This window comes from Halichoerus grypus, chromosome 15 (genome assembly GCF_964656455.1).
Source record: "Halichoerus grypus chromosome 15, mHalGry1.hap1.1, whole genome shotgun sequence".
Taxonomy (NCBI): Eukaryota; Metazoa; Chordata; class Mammalia; order Carnivora; family Phocidae; genus Halichoerus; species Halichoerus grypus.
In genome coordinates this window covers 3,897,579-3,915,069 of record NC_135726.1, presented here as the reverse complement: position 1 = coordinate 3,915,069, position 17,491 = coordinate 3,897,579, and the positions used below count along the sequence as shown (strand labels likewise).

Here is a 17,491-nt window from a genome sequence, read left to right as displayed (position 1 = left end):
ACCCTGTGGGACAGCAGAGCTCTAACCCATCGTGCTTTATGTTATTCACAGCACTTAGACGGACTGTAAGGATCTCTTTGTTCTCCGACTAGAACATAAGCTCCCTGAGGGCTAGGCTTTTGTTTGTCTGACTCTTCTGAAACAATGCCTGGTACACTGTGAACGCACAGTATTTGTTGAATGACGGTAGGAACCTGTGGCAGAGTGAACGAGACACACCACATCCGCTTAACCTCCAGGGGCAACTAAGTAGCCAGTGCCATTTGGAGCCTGTTTTAATCAGAGGAATTCAATGCACAGGGTTTGTATAATATTATACAATATATCATATATATAGTATATAATATTAACTGTTTCATATACAGACTTAGATATTGTTTAAGGTCTCCTGTGATCACTTTTATTGGGTTTGTTTTGGGGGGGTACAATGATAACCAAAGAGAGAAGGGTTTTCACTAGGAACCAGTTAACAGGATTGAGATTCTTTGGTGTTGTTTGCTGCTCGGAGTTAAAATAGATCAGAGATTTCAACTGGGGGAAGCATCCAGAGACATTTTTGATTGTCACAACTTGGGGGTGCTTCTGGCATCGGTGCGGAGAGACCAGAGGTAACCGCCCCACATCTTGCTGTGCCCACAGAGGACAGCCCTCACTGCAAAGACTGACCCAGCCCGAAAGTGCTGGGTAGGTCGGCCCTGCTGTAGATCAGCGTGGTGCCAACATTTGTGGCGTTTCTGAGTCGCCTCTGATAATGTCGGGAAGGTTATTAGTCTCTGGAAACTTGACAGGTTCTCTGCAGACCCCATCTTTTCATGCCCTTCTCTCTCTCAGGCTAAACCTGCCTCTGCTTATCAGCTCTTTTCCTAAAAGGGTAGACCGAACAAAACGGCCTTCAGCTAAAGCATTTGAGAGGAAAGAAAATTAGCTTCCCTTTTAAACTGGGAGTTAGAATTCTGCAGGGAAGACATCTGGAAGAGCCTGTGTCCTCAGAACCGCGGATCAATACACTTGAAGTGCCCCCGACAGCTGTTTAGTTACCTTCTGACCAGGGCAGCACCTGAACCTGATTTCTTTTCAGTTATGTGCAAGGAAACATCTGCCAAGTACGCTTGTAAAAAATCCTTATTTACACTCCAAAGCAGGATCGGAGCACAGAATTATGTGCATTTTAATTCTTGTTATACATGAAGGCCCCCCAACATAAGAGAATTTGGCTCCCATATTATTGGGGGTAGAAAAATGATTGTACGTTTCGATTTTCAGGTTTTGGGGAATACGGTTGACTCTGGAACAGCAGGTTCAACGGGTTTGAGCTGCACGGCTTGCTTATATGCAGATAATACAGTACCGTGTCGTAAGTGTATTTCCTCTTACGATTTTCTAAATACTGCTTTCTTTAGCTTGCTTTATTGTAAGACTAGAATATGTAATACACGTAACATAAAACACATGTTAGTAGACTGTTTACATCATTGGTAAGGCTTCTGGTCACCAGTGGGTTATCAGGAGTTAAGTTTTTGGGGAGTCAGAAATTATATGCAGATTTTCAACTGTGTGTGTGGGGTCACCCCCCAACTGTGGTTCAAGAGTCAGCTGTACTTGCAAATACAAACTGAACTTGTACCAGACTTGGTGATCAATATTTGTCGTCCCTCGCAACTCTCCAGCAAGGTCTGAATGTGACTGTGTTATCGGTGTGCGGGGTATCTACTGCCTTCCGCTTCATGCTGTTCTCTCTGGAGTATCTTCCCTAGTCTGAGTGGCCGGCTTCTACTAGATTCAACCCCAGGAGTGCAGTCTTTAAAGTCTCCCCGGGCAGAATGGAGCGCTCCTCCTTCTGGGCTCCCGCTGACATCTGCGCCCTGGAATTACGGCCCTCGTGATGTCCCTGTGATCATTTCCTTATATCTGTCCCTCCCTCGATCGCGTTGGGGAAAGAAAGGCCCCGTACCCTGTTGTTCCTTGTACCCCCAGGACTTACTGCAGTCCCCACGACATGGTAGGGGCTTAATACATGTTTGTCCAACGAATGACCTGAATTTTACAAAATAACACCATTCACCTGTCCACGTCGGTAGTGCCACCATCAGCGAACAAAAGGGAAGCAGCGGCCACATTCTTTGGCCTAGGGCGGTGACATTCCAGGACGTGGCCCTGAACCGGGAGATGACACACCAGTCCAGGGACGAGAGTGACCATTTTCCCTGGTTCTCCTTTACCCATTTGGTGATGCTGTGGGCAGAAAGCATGGGCTCTGGATGCAGCTGTGCGGGCTCTAGATGAACCGCTTTGCCGCCTTGACATCACTCTGTCACAGCTACTTCCGTGAGTCTGTGCCTTTCCCCCGTGCCTCTCTTGTCTGTCTGCCAACCCCCACCATCCTCCGGAAATCTCAAGTCTCATCCAACTCTAACATCATGGGATTTTATTTGAGTTAAACAGGGTCTAGAATTATTTAGGGATAACTGTTTTGTTCCCACTCCTTTGCAGGCATCTCTTCTATTAGTGTTACTTTTTGATTGTTCAGGGTTTTCTTTTTTTTCCTTTAGACACTGAGTAACGTCTATGAAAACCTAGCATTTGTGGGTGACCAGTGCTGAGCTTTCCTTCTTGGCTGATCTCTACTGTAATAGAAATTAGGAAACCTCTTTAAATGCTGTGGAATAAATGTCTAAATCAGACATTGCCTGCATCACCCCCAAACAGGGAGACCCTTGGGTTGCGTCTTCTTCCGTAGTGATGGGCAAGAGATGGTGAGTCTGCAGCATCTGTTTGGAGGGTCCCTATCCACACCTAGGGTTAGCACAGTTACCAGTTTGCATTACAGTAAGGCTGTAGCATCTGGCTCTGATTGGGTTTACCCAGACTCTTTCATTTTGGCTCTCTGGCTTTAGACAGCTGTTTAACTTTTCTAAGCCTTCAAGCTTTTTTTCAGTCGTAAAATGGGAATTCTATTCTAATAGACTTAGCCCACATGTTACGGGACAGTTAAATCAGGTTATCCGTGTAGAGCATTAGCTCAGTGCCCCGTACATAGTGAGCATGAACGTTAGTGGTAATTATCATTTCCCTATTAACAAGTACTAAATAGTAGTTATAGTTAGCATTATGGGGAAGAACAGCCCAAACCAGCTTGGCTTTCTCGCACCATCGCATTCACCAAAGCAGCAGACGAGGAAGCAGGGGCTCTGACCTTCTAGGGAGCACGTACCACTGGGAACACCACGGCATTTGGGTGTGGCAGGACAGCCCACGCGTGCACGGAAGAGGAAGAAGCAGTGACTGTTTCGAGATGTCTGAAAATGCCATCCTTTTATTCAAATACGAACTTGTAAGGGGAGAAAAATTTTGGAAAAATGTGATTGTCTGTAGCTTCTAGAATGGGTAGTATAAAAATCTTTTAAATGTTTGATAGAAAGACCTGTCATGTCACATCTAAGACCACTCAGCAGAATCGTGATGCCCTGTCATTGGGTCCGGCAGGGAGTCTCCGTGGGTGCATACATGTGTATGTATGTGTGTGTCCCTCTCTGTTTGTCCTTCTGTCTCTGTCTCTCTGTCCTTCTGATCGTTGGAACAACCTAGCAGGGATGGTCTGGCCAGAGGCACTCAGTGAAATAACCCTTTCCTCCCTGTCATGTTTTGGGGGATTCTGAGTCCAAAAAAAAAAAAAGTCATACTTGATCTCTCAGGTGAAAACTGAGTGTCTGGAATGGGATCTGAGGAAGATATTCATATGTGCTCAGTAAAGGAACAGCAGTTGGGCAATGGGGCAAATCACTCCAGGAAAGAAAACAAGCAAAGCAGGCCACGGGGGTGGCGTCCTGTCTCCTTTGCAGTCCCGGCAGAGGAACCAGCACAGCCCTCCCTTGGTTCTCCTGAGCCTCGATGTGTGACTGTCCCTGGCGCAGGCCCCCGGGTGGAGAGACAGGCTGACGACTGGCAGAGGTTTGGGTCAGGCTGTGGCCAAGCAGGGAGAATATGACCCCCACCCCCACGGCCGCATTGCCTCCAAAGACCAGGGTGCTGCCCTGCGTGACTCCCAGGCCATTCTCTGTTCTCTTTGCTTGGGTTGTTCTGCCGTGAGCCGATCGTGGTGACATCTAATTGCCTGAAATGCCTTACATGGACCGTTGTGCCCTTAGGAAGACATGCACGCGAGTTTTTCACCTCTGTCTCCTTAAAACCACAATGGCTCAGAAGGAAGGAAGCCCTGGTTACAGAAGGCCTGTCTTTTTCCCTCAGGGTCACTCGGTGAGTTCTCTGTGGCTCAGGGCCTTTGTCCAGTCCATACTGAAGAGGCTGGATCCTCGTGTGGGTTTGCAGGAAGGAGGCGACCCCGGGCCGGAGCGCACGCCAGGGCTGCAGGCCCCCAGGAAGGGGAGATGGTGGTCTCCTGCTTCACCCAGGGCCGGTCCCAAGCTTTCCAGGCCGTGACTCAGAAACCAGGCCCCTCCCCTGTGACCCTGACTGGGGAGCTTTGACTTCTGCATTTACTTTATTGTGATGCAGAAGAGTGAGACCCCAACTTTACCAGGAGCTTTGGAGACAGTCTCTCCCTCCATGATTACTAGGTCAGCAGGAAAGGAATCCTCCAATCCTAGTCATGGAAATGGTCTGTAACAGTCAGAGATGCCCTTCTGGACACGTCTGTGGCATGACAGAGTGGAAGGAGAGGAGGGCAGGACCGCCAGCCAGCTGGTCTCAGCTGCTCAGGGCTGTCGGTGAGCACCGTTCTTCGGGGAGAGAGAGTCCTTATATGTGATGCTTAAGCAGATGCCCCATGCCCTTGTTTTAACAGTGTAACAGAGGGAGTTCGGAAATTGGGTTCCACTTCAAGGATTCAGTGATCCTAAGTCATTGTCACCTCAGATGAGGTGATAGTTCCCTTTTTTTAATAAGAAGTTGGGCTCTAGAGACCCAATTCTTCAGCTCCTCGGCTGACGTCAGCCCATCATCCATTCACGTGTCCTAGATTTCTTGGATGTGGGGGGTGCTGTGCTCCAGCCTGTTCAGGCTGCATGGGCAGTTGTCACCTCCGACCAGCAATCAGCTCAAGGCTCTATCAGCTCAAGCCCTTTTGCGTGCCCAGCCTTGACCCTGACATCTAGCTCGGGCTTCCTGTACCCCTCTCGGGTGCAGGGCTGTGCTCCTAATGGGTGAGGCCCATCCTTCAGGGGCATCCACTTAGGGAGGAGTCCAGAAGGAAGCGTTGGCAGGTGCTGGGTAGCCCTCAGGAGGTGAGCCCGGCCATTGCACATGACAGTGCTGTGTTCTAGCTTCTCAGATGCAGGGAGTTGCCCTTGACTTCACTTTGGTCTTTGGCTATTTGTGCTTCATGTAGGGAATCTGGCAGGAGTCATGCCTGTGGGTTTCCCTCATTAAATCTTTCTCGCCATGTGTCTTTTCCCTCCCTGTAGTCACGCCTGCTCTGTGTGGCTGTTCTACCTGTTTAGTTTGAAAACAAAACTGACTTAATCTGGGCTACTTTTTCCATGCATGACTCTCTCTTCCATGTACACAAAAGATGAAAAGGATCACAGAAAAATTGGGGACTCTGGTATTGTAGAACTACCCACTTCTGTGCTTCCACCCTGCCTAGCAAGAATGGGGACCATTTACCCACTGGAGGCCCTTCTCCCCTGCCTTCATCATATCTGGCCCATCTCTGTCTGCTGGACCCTCGATTGTTCTTTGCTTCCCTCGTGCGGCAAAGGAAGAATTCCTTTTCCAAGAGAGTGGGTATTGGTGCATAAACAGCACAGAAGGGACAGCCTCTCTGTGGCCGGCGCCATCCTTTGAGGTCAGCTGGTGGTGGAGAGGCGATGGCTGACTCGGTTGCCCCACATTCTCCAGGGACCCACATTCAGAACCTGCTTGTCAGGAAAGGTGTGTAGCTCCAAACAGACACCTGGGAGAAATGTGGACAGAGAAACCAAGAAATCTAGGACACGTGAATGGATGATGGGCTGACGTCAGCCGAGGAGCTGAAGAATTGGGTCTCTAGAGCCCAACTTCTTATTAAAAAAAGGGAACTATCATTTACTTAGCCCCTGCTATGTTCTGGGAACTCAGCTGGCTGTTTCCACCTCTTTTTTTTCTTTTCTTTTTAATTAACCTATGGTAAAATTGACCTTTCCTTGGAGTAAATGTCTATGAGTTTTAAAATGTATAGATTCATTTAAAAAATAAAATAAAACATAGAGATTCGTGCAAACACTGCTGCATTCCATTAGGAAACAAAACATTTTCTCCATCACCCCCCAAATCTCCTTGGGTTCTCCCTTGTGTTCACACCCACCCCCATCCCTAACTCCTGGCGACCACTGATACTCCTCTTCTGGGGCATGTCTTATAAATGGAATCATACCATAGGCAAACTTTGGAGAATGGCATCTTTCACACACCATAATGTGTCTGAGGGTCACCCGAGGTGTTTCATGTAGTAGGATTTTATTGCTGAGAGGTAGACCATTGTATAGGTACCCCACAGTGTTTATTCATCCACCTGTTGAAGGACATTGGGTTGTTGTCCATTTTTGATGATTAGGAATAGAGTTGCTAGAAACATTTGTGTACAGATTTTTGTGTGAACCTAAGTTGTTGTTTCTCTTGAATATGTATGTAGGAGGGGCATTGCTGGGTTGTGTGACAAGTGTATGTTTAACTTTGTAAGAAGTGACCCAAATCTCCCATGCAGAATTCCAAATAATGTCTGTAGAAGCTCTACCCTGAAGGAGGTAGAGCATAACTACCCACTCCTTAAGTAGGGGCCGCCCATGGTGACGTCCTTCCAAAGAGCATAGGATGGAAGAGGAGATTAACAAAAGAGTACCCTGCTGTGGGGAAGCCTGATAACTATGCCCTCAGCTGGTGCTCAAGTTCAGCAGTGAGAAGTGCGGTCGATGGAATATGCCTCTGATATGACGTGGTGACAGTGGCACTTTGCTTCTGGTCTTCCTCCCCAAAATCCATACCCCCAGTCTAGCCAGGAGAAAAATGTCAGACAAATCCCACTTGAGGAACATTCTACGAAATACCCAACACATACTCCTCAGAATGGTTAAGGTCATCAAAACCAAGCAAAGTCTGAGAACCTGTTAGAGCCGAGAGGAGTCTCAGGAGCCACAATGACTAACTCAGGGTCCTGGAACAGAAAAAGGGCATTAGGGAAGAGCCGAGGAAATAGGAACGAAGTACAGATGTTACTTACTGAGAATGGATCGATACCGGTTCATGAATAGTGACAAATAGGGCTTATTAATATAAGATGTTAACAGTAGGAGAAACTTGATGTGGGTTATGTGGGAATTCTCTACTATCTTTGTGACTTTTCTGTAAATTTAAAACTTCAAAATGAAAAAGTTTATTAAAAAAAAAAACACCTGCCAAACCATTTTGCATTCCCACCAGCAACATATGAAGAGTTCCAGGTGCTCAGCATCATCGTCAGCACTTGGTACTATCAATATTTTTTATTGTAGCCATTTTAACAGATGCGTAATTGTAGCTTGTCATGGTCTGGGTGTGCCTTTCCCCGTTGGCTGATGATGCTGACCCCTCTTCCTGTGCTGACGTACCATCCACGTGGTCTTTGTGCTGTGTCTGTCCTCCTTCCCCTTGGTAGTAAGTTGGCTGCTGCTTCTTTATGTTTTGAGAGTTCTTTCCACATTCTGGACACCAGTCCATTGTTGGCTCTGTGACCAACGGCTATTTTCTCCCAGTCTGTGACTTGCTTTTTCATTGTGGTAGCAGTGTTTTTCACACAGCAAAATCTTTTAATTTTTAGGAAGTCCAGTATATCAACTTTTCCTTTTATGGATGGTGCTTTCGATGTAATGTCTAAGAACTCTTTGCCTTGTTTTATCCTAAAAGTTTTGTGTTTTATGTTTTACATTTAGTCTGTGATCCATTTGACTCATTTTTAAATAAGATGTGAGGGTTAGGTCCAGATTCTTTTTACCTATCTATCGCTCTACCTCTCTCTCTTTTTTTTTAAGATTTTGTTTTTGAGTAATCTCTGCACCCAGTATAGGGCTTGAACTACCAACCCCAAGATCAAGAGTCGCATGCCATGTTCCACCAACTGAGCAAGCCAGGCGCCCCAATCTTTCTCTCTTTGTCTCTCTCTCTCTGTCTCTCTATCCATCTCTCTATTCTCCCCCCCCATCTATCTTTCTATCTCTATTTGCCCATGGATGTCCAGTTGTATCAACACTACTTGTTAAAATGACTATCCTTGGGCAGCCCTCTTGGGTCCCCTCCCTCTTTGGGAGCTTTGTACTCTATCATTCAATAAACTTTACTATTGCTAAAAAAAAATAATAATAATTAAAATGACTATCCTTGCTCCATTGAGTTGCTTTTGAATCTTTGTCAAAAATTAGCTGGCTGTACCTGTAAGCTGTCCTGTTTCATTGATCTGTGTGTTTGTCACCCACCAACATCACACTGGCTTGACTACCATAGCTATCATAGTAAGCCTTAAAATCAGAAAGTGTGATTCTTCCAACTCTATTCTTCTCATTCAAAGTTGTCTTAGCTATTCTAGTTCCCTTGTCTATCCATATAAATTTTAGAATAAGCTTGTTTATATCTACAAAAAGTCCTTCTGGGATAGGAACTGTGTGAAATTTGGGAAATACCAATTTGGGGAGACTTCATATCTTTACTGTGTTTGGTCTTCCAATCCTCAGACACAGTATGTATCTCCTTTAGTAAGTCTTCTTTGGTTTCTTTCTTTTTTTAAAAAAAGATTTTATTTATTTATTTGACAGAACGAGAGCACAAGCAGGGGGAGCAGTAGAGGGAGAGGGAGAAGCAGGTTCCCCACTGAGCAGGGACCCCAATGCAGGACTCGATCCCAGGACTCTGGGATCGTGACCTGAGCTGAAGGCAGACACTTAACCATCTGAGCCACCCAGGCGCCCTGGATTCTTTCATTAGTGTTTGGGAGTCTTCAGGATACAAATACTGTACATGTTTTGTTAGATTTGTGCTTAAGTATTTACTTTTTTCAAGTTATTGTAAATGCTATTCTGTTTTTAACTTCAGTTTCCAAATGTTCATTACTAATATATAGAAACATGGTTGAATTTGTGTTAACTTTGTATCTTGCAAACTTGCGAAAGTCAGCTGTTCTAGAGATTTTTTAGAAAAAGATTCCTTAGGGGGCCCTCTGTCTGGCTCAGTCAGAGGAGCATGCAACTCTCGATCTTGGGATTGTAAGTTCAAGCCCCACGTTGGGTGTAGAGATTACTTAAATAAATACTTAAAAAATATATTCCTTAGGGTTTTCTACTTAGACAATACGTCATCTGTGAATAGACAGGATTATTTTCTTCTTCCCAATATTTTTTTCAGTGCCTTTTGATATCTTTCCCTGGCCTTACTGCACTAGATAAGACTCCTGTTGTACTGTGTTAATAGAAGTAGTGAGAGCCAATATTTTTGCCTTGTTCCCAACGTTCTAGGGAAAGCATTCAGTCTTTCACCATTGTGTATGCCAAGTGAAGAGTTTTTATAGATGCTCTTTATCAAGTTGCGGAAGTTCCCTACTATTCCTATTTGCTGAGAACTTTTATCATGAATGGGGATTGAATTTTGTCAAATCTATTTTGTTGTATCACTCAATATGATCCTATGTTCTTTCTTCTTTAGACTGTCCATGCAGTGGATCACATTGTTTGATTTTTGCATCATATTCCCAGGATAAACCCTACTTGCTCATAATGTATTATTCTTTTTGTGTGTTGGTGTAGTTGATTTGCTGATGTTTAACATGTCTGCATCTATGTCCATGAAGGATGCTGGCTTGTCATTGTACTGTCTTTGTTTGATTTGGTAGAGTAATACTGGCCTCATAAAATGAATTAGAAAATGTTACATCCTCTTGCATTTTCAAAGAGAGATTGGGTATAATTGGTGTTGTTTATTTAAATGCTTGGTAGAATTTGCAGTGAAAGCATCTGGACATGGAGATTTCCTTTTTGGAAGGTTCAAAACTATCAATTTCTTTAATAGTTATGGGACTATATGCGTTATCCATTTCATCTTGGGTGAATTTAGGTAGTTGTGATTTTTAAGGAACTGAAATTAACCATCTTATCTAGCTTGTTGGCTTTATGTGTGCCCTTATCATCCATTTATTTACTTATTTATTTATTCATTCATTCATTCATTCTTAGGGAGTTGGAAAGAGAGATGAGGAGGGCAGAGAGAGAGGGAGAGAGAGAATCTCAAGCAGGCTCCACGTGGGGCTCGATCTCACAACCCTGAGACCATGACCTGAGCCAAAGTCAAAAGTCAGATGTTTAATCAACTGAGCCACCCAGGAACCCCTCTTGTCATCCTTTTAATGTCTACAGGGTCTCTAGTGATATTCCCCTCATTTATTCTTGATATTGGTGATTTGTATCTTCTCTCTTTCTTCATCGATCTTGCTTGAGGGTTATTAAGTTAAATGATCTTCTCGGGCACCTGGGTGGCTCACTTGGTTAAGTTGAATGATCTTCTCTAAGATAGAAGACATTTTTAGTTGTATTGGTTTATTTTCGTTTTCAAGCTCATTGATTTCTGTTCTTTACTATTTCCTTTATGCTACCTTTTTTGGGGTTATTTTGATCTTTTTGTAGTATGTATGTGTGTATGTATGTATTTATTTTTAAAGATTTATTTATTTATTTGAGAGAGAGAGTGCCGGTGGGGGAGGGGCAGAGGGAGTTGGAGACAGAAATTCAAGCAGCCTCAGCGCTGAGCATGGAGCCCCAGGAGGGGCTTGATCCCATGACCCTGAGATCAGACCTGAGCCAAAACCAAGAATCTGACGCCCAACCAACTTCGCCACGCAGGCGCCCCATTTCCAGTTTTTAAGATAGAAGCTTAAATTATTGATTTGAGACCTTTGTTCTTATCTAACCTAAGTATTTCATGCTATAAATGTCTTTTTAAGCCCTGGCTTAGCTACATTTCATAGGCTTTAATTTGTTGTATTTTCACTTTCACTTACTTGAGTACATTTTCTCGTGTTCTTTGGGATTTCCTTTTTGACTAGTGGATTGTGTAGAAGTATGCTGTTTAATTTCCAAATGTTTGAAGATTTTCCTGCTATGCTTCTGTTAACTTCTAGTCTAATTCCGTTATGGTCAGAGAACATCCTTTGTGTGATTTCAGTTGTTTTAGATTTACTAAGGTTTGTTTTATAAGCCATGATGTGGACTGTCTTGGGGAATATCCACTTGAAAAGAGTGTTTATTCTGCTGTTGTTCGGTGGAATGTTCTATAAATGTCAGTGAGATCCAGTTGGTTTATGTTATTTTTTTTTTTTTTTTTTTAAAGATTTTATTTATTTGACAGAGAGAGACACGGCAAGAGAGGGAACACAAACACGGGGAGTGGGAGAGGGAGAAGCAGGCTTCCTGCTGAGCAGGGAGCCCCATGTGGGACTCGATCCCAGGAGCCTGGGATCATGACCTGAGCTGAAGGCAGACGCTTAACGACTGAGCCACCCAGGCGTCCCAAGTTGGTTTATGTTATTGACCCACTCTTCTCTATCCCTGCTGATGTTCTGTCTGCTACCTACATAGAGGAGTAAGAGACGAATCCTAAAGTCTCCAGCTGTAAGTGTGGTGTTGTCTCTTTTCCTTTCAGTTTTGTCACTTTTTGTTTCATGTGTTTTGAAACTCTGTTGTTAAGCACATACATATTTAAGATTGTTGTATCTTCTTGATGAATTGACACTTTTTTTTTTTTTAAAGATTTTATTTGACAGACGCAGTGAGAGAGGGAACACAAGCAGGGGGAGTGGGAGAGGGAGAAGCAGGCTTCCCGCGGAGCAAGGAGCCTGATGCGGGGCTCGATCCCAGGACCCTGGGACCATGACCTGAGCCGAAGGCAGACGCTTAACGACTGAGCCACCCAGGCGCCTGATGAATTGACATTTTTATCGTTCCGTAGTGTTTCCTTTTATTCCATGTAAGTCTCTTAGCTCCAACCTAAACTTTGTTCCTAACATAGCTTTTCCAGCTTTCTTTTGATTAGTGTTTGCATATTTCTTTTGTCTCTCCTTCTGTTGTTAATCTACTAATACCATTACATTTGAAGTGAATTTCTTGTAGGTAACCTATAGCTAGGTCACATCTTTTTATCCATTCTGATCATCTCTGTCATTTAATTGGTGCATATTACACAATTTACACTTGATATAATTATTAATAAGTTTGGATTTAATCTACCATTTTATTGTTTGTTTTCTTTTTGTTCTGTGGAGTTTTCTCTCCTCTGTGTTCCTTTTCCTGTGTTCTCCAGGATTATTTGAATTTCTTAGCATTCCATTTTATCTCTTGAGTTTTTTACTTTACATATACAGTTGGCCCTTGAACAACATGGGGGTTGGAGGTGCCAATCCCCTGCACAGTTGAAAATTCACATATAACTTTTGACTCCTCCAGAGCTTAACTATTAATAGTGTACGGTTGACCCAAAACTTTACTGATGACATAAACAGTTGATTAATACATATTTTTATATGCATTATATATATTCTTACAATAAAGTAAGCTAGAGAAAATAAAATGTTATTAAGAAAATCATAAGGAAAAGACATTACAGTACTTACTGTATTTATTGAAAAAAAAATCTGCATATGAGTGAACCGAGGCCGTTCACACCCCTGTTGTTCAAGGGTCAACTCTAGCTGGCTTTTTTGTTTGCTTTGGGTTTTTCAGTGTTTTCTCTAGTGATTACAATATGCACACTTAACTTTTAGTCCACTTAGAATCAGTATTTGACCATTGCAGGTGGAAAGTAGAAAGCTTACCACCACGTAGGTCCCTTTATTCTTTCCCCTTTGTGTTGTAGTTTTAATATGTATTATCTTTATTTACGTTGAAAACCCCATCAGCCAATGCCATGATTTTTGCTTTCAACGGTCCAACATATCTTAAAGAACTCAAGAGGAGGAGAATAAGTCTCTTATATTTACCCAGATTTTCTCCTTTTCTTTTGCACTTGCTTTATTCCTGATGTTCCGTTTCCTTCTGGTATTATTTCCCTTCTGTCTAAAGAAGCTGTTTTATAACTTCCTACAGAGCCGGACTGCTGGCAGCAAATGTTTTCTCTTCGCCTTCATTCCAGAAGCAATTTTTTTGCTGGACATAGAATTCTAGACTGGCAGGTCTTTTCCTTCGGCACTGAAAAAGTGATGTTTCACCTCCTTCGTCATTAGTGTTCATTGAGGCCTGTGGCTAGAGATTTCTTTGAATTTAGTCTTTTTTGTGTTAATGTTGCTGCTCACGTCTGAAGGCTTATGCCCTTCACCGAATTTGGGGAGTTCGGTCGTTATTTCCTCAAATCTTTTTGTACTGCCTTCTTTCTCCTCTCCTTCTGGGACTCTCGTGACACAAATGTTACATCTTTTAGTAAATTGTCCCATAAATCCCCAAGGCTTTGTTCATTAAAAAAAAAAAACATTTTTCTTGTTGTTCTCATTAGGTCATTTTCATCGATCTATTATCATGTTTACTGACTCTTACTTTTGTCCTATTAATTCTACTACTGAGCCTATCCAGTGGTTTTTAATTTTCAAGTTACTGTGTTTTGTTTTGTTTTTTTAGTTCTGAAATTTCCATTTGATTCTTCTTTATATTTTCTGTTTCTTTGCTGACAGACTCTTTACCATTCCCTTCATTCCAAAAACTCTTTACTTTTGGGAGTATTTTTTAAAATAATAACTGCTTTGAAGTCTTAGCTGATTTCAATAACGTGTCACCTTGGCATTGGTGTCTATTGATTATCTTTTCCCATGTGAGGTGAGGATTTTCCTGGTTCTTTGTATGTTGAGTAATCTTGGATGGATCCCGAATATTTGGATATTACATTATGAGACTCTGGACCTAGTTTAGATCCCACGGAGAATGTTGTTGTCTCTGTTTTAGCAGGCACTCAGATTCTGAGTCCCTACCAGCCTTCGTGAGCTTTAGCATCAGTTGTGTTTTCGAAGCCTTTGTGGTGCCCTTCAGAGCTGTCCCCCGTGTGCCACCCCGTGGCCAGCGTGGAAGCCCGGCAGTGGTCTCTCCTGAACCTCAGCACTCAGAATCTAGAATATGCTGTTGAGGATTATATATGTATATGCGCAGCTCTGGGGTGAGCCCAGGAGCTCGTAAACAGCTTTATGGGGTTGTTCTCCCGAGCTCCTCCCTCTTCACAATCTCCCCGGTACGTTCCAGCTCCAGGGACCTCCTCCCCTTGGGCCTTCAGCCAGAAAGCAGGGGTGTTTACTCCTCCTGCTCTGCTACACTCTCCCTGAAACTTAGCTCCCTTCCGTGACTAAGCGGGAGAAGGGCTGAGAGAGAAAAAACCAGTGGGTTGTCACCCTCTTCAGAGCACAGCTCCTCCAGTGGGAACGGAAGGCTCCCTCCTCCGTGGGCCCCTCTGCGGCTGTTGTCACTGCTACTGCAGAGTCACCGAGGAGGGGCGGGGGTGGGTTGCGAGGGAGCTGGGAAGACGGAGGCACAAGAAAAAAGGAAAAACCCTGGGCTTTGGCTCATGGTTTGTGAGAATCGGGGACCCCTTTCCTGCTCCTGAAGCAGGACTGGATGGCTTCCCCTCGCGCTGTGCTTTCTGCACGGAGGCCCGCTTCTGGGTGTCAGGTTGTGAGTTAGTCCAGGCGGGGGTCCTGGCCGGGGGGAGATGGCAGACTCACCACCACTTCGGTGGTGCTTCAGATTCTCTTGTCCTTCATCTACCTGCTGCTCTTTACTGTTCCGGGACGTCAGGTCGCTGCTCTGTTCATTCTGCCCGGGTTTTATAGCCACATTCGGTGGGTGAGGCTGGGTGGAGTGTCCTCGCCCATCACATTCAGAACCACAAGGAAGCCAGAAGTCATATGTTTTAGAGGCATTCAACAAAGAAATCGGGATTAAACAAAGGAATGAGGAAGTCGGGAAGTATCTGGTGCAGGAGAATTGTGGTTTGTGTGGAAAAAGGAAAAAGAAAGGTTGAAGGTAGGTGTTAATGGAAACAGGTGCCATGCAGGGTCCCATAAATGACTCATGGGGCCCCTCCCTTGGGAGCTTTCCTCACACCCATCCTCATGTATCTGCCCTTACAGAGAGAGGGAGGGCTTCCTCGGCACCTGCTCGGGCTGCCGGGTTGATGCGAATGTTTGGTTTGATTATAAGCCAGTGAGCTTTATTCCTCCTCACCACCAGGAGTGCTGGGAAAATACCCATGGAGAAGCGGAGGAAGATCTCTCTGTGCGTCGAGTCTGTACTCTGCAACGCCAGGGAATCCCCTGTGTGCACAGCCTCGAGCTGCAGAATCTGATCTGGTCTCGGGAGAGAAGTTAAATCCGTAAAGTAGACCTGTCTCTCCTCTCTCTCTCTCTCACTCACTCAAATAAGGCCAAGCCTTTATTGCAAGAATAACTCTTGCTTTGCTAAGACTTTCTGAATGAGTGGTCTGTTGATACCAGTAACTGTTGCCCTGAATTTCCACCTGCACGTGTTGACACAGATAAAAACAAAGACTGTCTGTAGGTTGTAGAGCCGAACTTTTGAAGTGGCCTCTTTCTTGGGTCTCTGATGCTGATGCGATCTTCAGGGTTTCCATTTCCCTGTTGGCTCCTGCCCTGAACGTTCTTCAAATGCCTAATTATTAATGCCCTTCAGAATTTGTACGTCAGCCTTTTTTTTGCTGCTCTGTTAGCTCATTTGATGGTAGTAGCCACGGCGCAGGGCAGACAGGATAGCTGTGTTATTTTCACAGTTAAGTCTTTGTTTTCCATTGCCCGCTTCATTTTCATGTCACATGGGCGTTGTCACGATGCCGTGTTGTCATTACTGCTCTGTGAGACTCCGACGAAGCTCTAGAATCAACCCAGCAGAACTCACCCAAGTCCTTGGCGTGGAGAATTTAGGTTATCGTCACTTCTTTTGCTGTTTTAAATCGCGCTGTACATCAGCTCCCTGGCCATGTTTGGGGTTATTTCCTTAGGATAAACCAAATAGATAGACTTTTCAAATATTGTCAAACATGTTTCAACATTAAAGAGGATTTCAAAAGACCACAAATGACCTAGAGAGGGCACCAGCATAGCACATGAACAAATTTCAGATTTCTCCATGTCGAAGAGCGGGGTTGAGATGTGCCAAGAGATTTAGCCAGAGGAACGTGGGTGGTGGGTATAGGGAAGTGAAGAAAGCAGTAACAAAGGCATGGTGTGTGTGTGTGTGTGTGTGTGTGTGTGTGTGTGTGTGAGAGAGAGAGAACGCGAGGAAACCAGCCAGATTAAAGCAGAAGTTGGGTCTTGAAGAGGCCGACAGCTGCATGCTTGTGGCAGGTTCCTTTTGAGCATGTGGCCATTGGAGAGCCGTGTGGGCAGCCTCGACCAGCTCCAGACTGCAGAGCACCTTGACCGCCAGCCAGAGATGACCTGGCCTGCCGGCTGAACCGCATCCAGGAGGATTTGCCCAGAGCCTTCCCTCCCAGAGACACGATGTCCAGTGTGCACGCTTCTTCCTTGAGCCAATGGAGCAAAGCACCAGCCCGAAGAAAATGGATGTTTGTTCAATTCATCCCTCCCCTCCCCTGGGTTCTTTGGAGAGGGACCAAGTCCCAGATCTTTTAGGGAGCCCATCCCAATCCAGTGATTAAGTGTGCCTATCTCCATACCAGGGGTTGGAGCGGTACGAATTTATTTTGTCAGATTATCCAAAAGCGTGGAAGGCCAAGTCAGTCTGTATCCAAATTGAATCCAGCTGTCACCGAATTGTCAGCTGTAGCCTTTTTTTAAAGAAGGCCAGCTGCTTGCCAAGGGAGGGATGTGCTTCGCCGTAAATTCTAACATTTGGTTAGAGTGGCACCAACTCAGGAAGTCAGTAGCGAAAGTTCATGGGAAACACCTGTCGCCAAATTCCTCCTCGTTGCCTCGAACTAGAGGGCTCACCCGTTCACTGAGGGGTTGCCTCGGATGAATGAAACATTAGCAAAGTGCAAAATGTACATCCAGATGTTTGTGTGTGGTGACTCTCAAGTTGAGACTCAGGACGACTTTTGAAGAACTAAGAAATGTAAAGTCTTAGACCATGGAGGAGGCGTTGGTGGGCAGCCCTCGTCCCCTTTTCCCACCTCCCTAATCCACTTGGGGCCGATGGAACTCCTGGACCCTTTGGTTTTTTGGCAACGTGGTGAAATGGCATTTGTTCCGGAGCCTTCTGCAAGCTCCACGAGGCAGGAAATTTGTCTCTTCCACGGCTCTCTTCCCAGCACTTAGCACAGCACCTGGCCCGTCATCGTGGATTGAAAACTGACACGGCAGAGTCATGGTTCTGTGGGGAGGTCTTTGTGGACAACTGAACCCGTCTCACTCTCTGACCACACTGGGGAACCAGCAGATGGTCCCTTATCTCTTTTCCCTGTGAACTGTGGACGCTTTAGATGTTTCTTCCTGGAGGTCATAAAATAGGGGTCCTGTTCGGATAGAAGCTTTATA

The 17,491-nt window shown here is 44.8% G+C and overlaps 1 protein-coding gene across 6 annotated transcripts in view; it reads left to right on the top strand.

Moving 5' to 3' along the window:
- The window catches only part of KIAA0513 (KIAA0513 ortholog), a 70,625-nt gene that overhangs the window by 17,709 nt on the left and 35,425 nt on the right, over positions 1-17,491 (top strand). The window contains exon 2 of one of the 6 annotated variants that reach the window (XM_036104877.2): positions 1,264-1,354. The exons of the other annotated variants lie outside the window; for them this stretch is intronic. The gene's annotated coding sequence lies outside the window, so the exon portion shown is untranslated. The remainder of the gene's footprint in view (positions 1-1,263; positions 1,355-17,491) is intronic. 6 annotated transcript variants of the gene reach the window in all.